The sequence below is a fragment of the Palaemon carinicauda genome, chromosome 9 (assembly GCF_036898095.1).
Source record: "Palaemon carinicauda isolate YSFRI2023 chromosome 9, ASM3689809v2, whole genome shotgun sequence".
Taxonomy (NCBI): domain Eukaryota; kingdom Metazoa; phylum Arthropoda; class Malacostraca; order Decapoda; family Palaemonidae; genus Palaemon; species Palaemon carinicauda.
This window is the reverse complement of record NC_090733.1, coordinates 6,346,531-6,350,597: the sequence shown is the minus strand read 5'-3', so window position 1 is coordinate 6,350,597 and position 4,067 is coordinate 6,346,531.

Sequence of the window (4,067 nt, the reverse complement as noted above, 5' to 3'; positions counted from 1 at the left end):
AATGCCTTACTCACAAATCTAAATGACAGGAAATCATTCAATCTTATTTGAAGTAACTTATTCTCCCGATTTAAATATCAGAAAATCGTTCAACATTATTTGAAGTGCATTATTTTCCAAATTTAAATGAGAGAAAATCACTCAATCTTACTTGAAGTGACCTGTTCTCCCGATCTGAATATCAGGAAATCTCTCAATCTTATTAAAAGTGCCTTATTCTCCCAATTTAAATGTCAGGAAATTGCGCAATCTTATTTGACGCGACCTATTCTCTGATTTAAATAACAGGAAATCGTTCAATCTTATTTGAGGTGAATTATTTCTCCGATGTACGTTTCAGCAAATCGCTCAATGCTATTTGAATTGACTTGTTCTCCCAAGTTAAATGTCAGGAAACCACTCAATATTATTTTAAGTGACTTATTCTCCCGATTTAATTGTAAAGAAATCACTCAACCTTATCTGAAGTGACTTATTCTACCGATTCAAATGACAGAAAATTGCTCAATCATATTTGAAGTGACTTATTCTCCGGTTTTAAATGGCAGAAAATCATCCAATCTTATTTTATGTGACTTATTCTCCTGATTTAAATGTCAGGCAATCGCTTTACTATTGACGATACCTTTAGTAATATACGCACCTGTACTTGTATCTGCTTTCTTTGGCTTATAATCTAATTGTTGACGTTTACTGATAACAGTAAGAGATTTTAAGAAGTGCCCTATGATGGCTAATGAGAATATTAATATAATAGTTAACTGGTGGAAAAAGAAACCACAATAAAGAGGATTTGGAATGCTAAAAGGTTTCTCATGGAAATATGGCATAAGTTATGTAATCACAGTACTCTTTCAGTACCCCAGTATTTAATGTCGTAGCTGTACTTATAACTTCATATGGTATGGTACAGATTTCATGTTAGGTAGAAGGCGTGGTTATTAAAATGTGAGTCGATTTTCTAGCTATGTCGAAACTAGATAAGCATACTGCTGCTGTTATTCCAACCATTGTCCGTCATAAATATTTGATAAGAATTACAAGAAAGATGATGTAAAAGCGTATAATTTCCAACAATCCTATTTTATAATGATCATTATATGAGTTACCATCTCACCTATCACATTTTATAGTTATTATTAGCTATGCTACAACTCCAATTGGAAAAGTAGGATATAAAAGCCAATTAGTTCCAACAGGTAAAACAGCCGAGTGACGAAATTAAATCTGGAAACCAATAGAATAGTGTGCCTGGATGCATCCTCAAGCAAGAGAACTCTCAAAAAAGAGGGTGAAAGATCATGGTACAGAGGTTATGACTCTACTCAAGACTAGAGAACAAGAGTTTGGATTTGGAAATGTATTGTATTTCTTTCAAACGATGGGCCATTTAAACTTCCGTGAGCTGGTCTCCTTAAATGTTGGACGAAACAATTATTCTTTTTATTTTTCAGGTAACTGCAAACTCATCTACAGCCGACAAACTAACGCACACGAAGTATGTATTAGATTTTGATGTTCGTTCTTCTAAGCATTATTCATCAATAAGAACATGTGGATTCATTATATTTCTGTATTTGCCTGGATGTTTTCCTTTGAATGCCTCTGGTTGCACTTGCTTTATATCCTTCTTCTATACTGTAAATTCACTCCTATTCCTTTCATTCCTTCTAACTGACTATCCTCTTCTAACTCTTCTCCATAGTGTAAATTCCGGGTTCTTGCTCCTGTTGGAGTTGGACGTTGAATAGCCTCGCACCCCAGCACCAGGCTTTGTAGCCCAAATTCATGAATAGAATCTAAACATATTCTCAAATTGAGTGTTATATTTCCTTTACCACAACGTGTCTCAAAACCGAGAATGCTTCCTCTACCGCACTTTAGTGCCAGCAATCACCAATAGATTCTTTTCACATTCTGTCGCAAACTCATCATCACTGCTTTCGGTTTAACGGCGGTCGAATTCAGAACAGGCAACGAATCCTAGCGGAGTTTCATTCTAGTCCTTTAGCCCGGCTCTATCTTTGATGAACGGCCATCATGCTTTTCATGATAGCTTCATACCACCTTTGTCTTTCATCCCAAGTCTGGTCTATATCGACTCCACCGCTTTTCATTCATACTTCACTGCCGGCTGAGAGCAAATTTAGACAAGAACTATTGGCGCAGCAATTAACCCGTAAGATTTGATTAATTTTTTCGTCCTTTTATTTGATAGGCTAATTGGCTACTTTCCTCTTGGTAAGGGTAGAAGAGACTTTTTAGCAATGGTAAACAGCTCTTCTAAGAGAAGGACACTCCAAATTCAAATCCTTGTTCTCTAGTCTTGGGTAGTGCTCTGTACCATGGTCTTCCACTGTCTTTGGTTAGAGTTCTCTTGCTTGAGGGTACAATCGGGCACACTATTCTATATCGTTTCTCTTCCTCTTGATTTGTTAAAGTTTTCATAATTTATATAGGAAATATTTATTTAAATGTCATTGTTTTTAAAATATATTAATTTTTTTTCTTACTGGGCTATTTTCCCTGTTGGGGCCCCTGGGCTTATAGAATCTTGCTTTTCTAACTAGGGTTGTAGCTTAGCAAGTAATAATAATAACAATAATAACAATAATAACAATAATAATAATAACATTAATACCAAGCCTTATACCGTAAAACAAATAAAAACCAATTCGCAGATATATTTTGCCATTAATATTCCATTTTTACTTGATAGTCACTGAAACATTCATTTATCATACGGTTATAAAGCATATATGTGAATTTTAAAATAGAAATCATTCACGAGTAATGAAATGAAACATGATTGAATCAAAATTGGAGATATGAATAAAAGGGAATGGGATATACGGCCGTAACATTTAATTTCATTCTGAAATATTGTCCGCAAACAATATCAGCGTGGGTGAGAAATAATCATATATAATTTTTCAGATAATTGTATTTTCCGCTCTTTCAATAGAGGGAATATTTCGAATGAAGTGACGATTTTTGCAGATTTTATATTCATATATATATATATATATATATATATATATATATATATATATATATATATATATATATATATATATATATATGTATATGTGTATATATGTGTGTGCGTGTGTGTGTGTGTGTGGACAAATCTATGTATATATTCATAAATATATGCATGTTATGTACGCATATACACACATAGTATACAGTTTATGTTAATGGATAGTATTACTTTACCTTTTGTTATTTTTGTTTTTTTAGATTGTTATTTCCGTTTCTTCTTTGCCACCTTAACATGTAATTTAGAGTAGAAAAAAAAAAAAAAAAAAAAAAAAAAAAAAGAGGAACGATCATGCGGCGAATAATAAAGTTCAAAGGAACCTAAAGAAGTCGGTTCCGTAACCCAAAAGTACATTGTCATGCCAGCTCTATATATCATGAGTAAAAAATTATATCAACTGTATATTTCTTAAGTACAAAGCAATGCCAGTTCTATACTCCACAAGGACACAGTGATGGTAGCTATATATACTTCGTAAGTACAAAGTTATGTCAGCGCTATATTCCACAAGTTCACAATGATGTCAGCTATAACTTTCGTATTATTATTATTAATATCATTCCTTGATATGTTATAAGCCTAGTTGTAAAACCAGAATGCTATAAACCCAGGGCATCAAACAAGGAAAATAGCCCAGTGAGGAAAGGAAACAAGGAAAAATTCAAATATTTTAAGATCAGTAACGACATTGAAATAAATATTTCCCATATAAACAATAAAAACATTAACAAAACAAGAGGAAGAGGAATAATATAGAATATTGTACCCAAGTGAACCCTCAAGCAAGAGAACTCTAACCAAAGACAGGGGAAGACCATGGTACAGAGGCTATGGCACTACCCACGACTAAAAAAACAATGGTTTGATTTTAGAGTGTCCTTCTCCTAGAAGAGCTGCTTACCATAGCTAAAGATTCTCTTCTGCTTTTACCAAGAGGAAAATGGGCACTGTACAATTACAGTGCATTAGTTATCCCCTTGGGTAAAGAAGAATTGTTTGGTAAGTCCAGTGTTGTCAGGTGTAT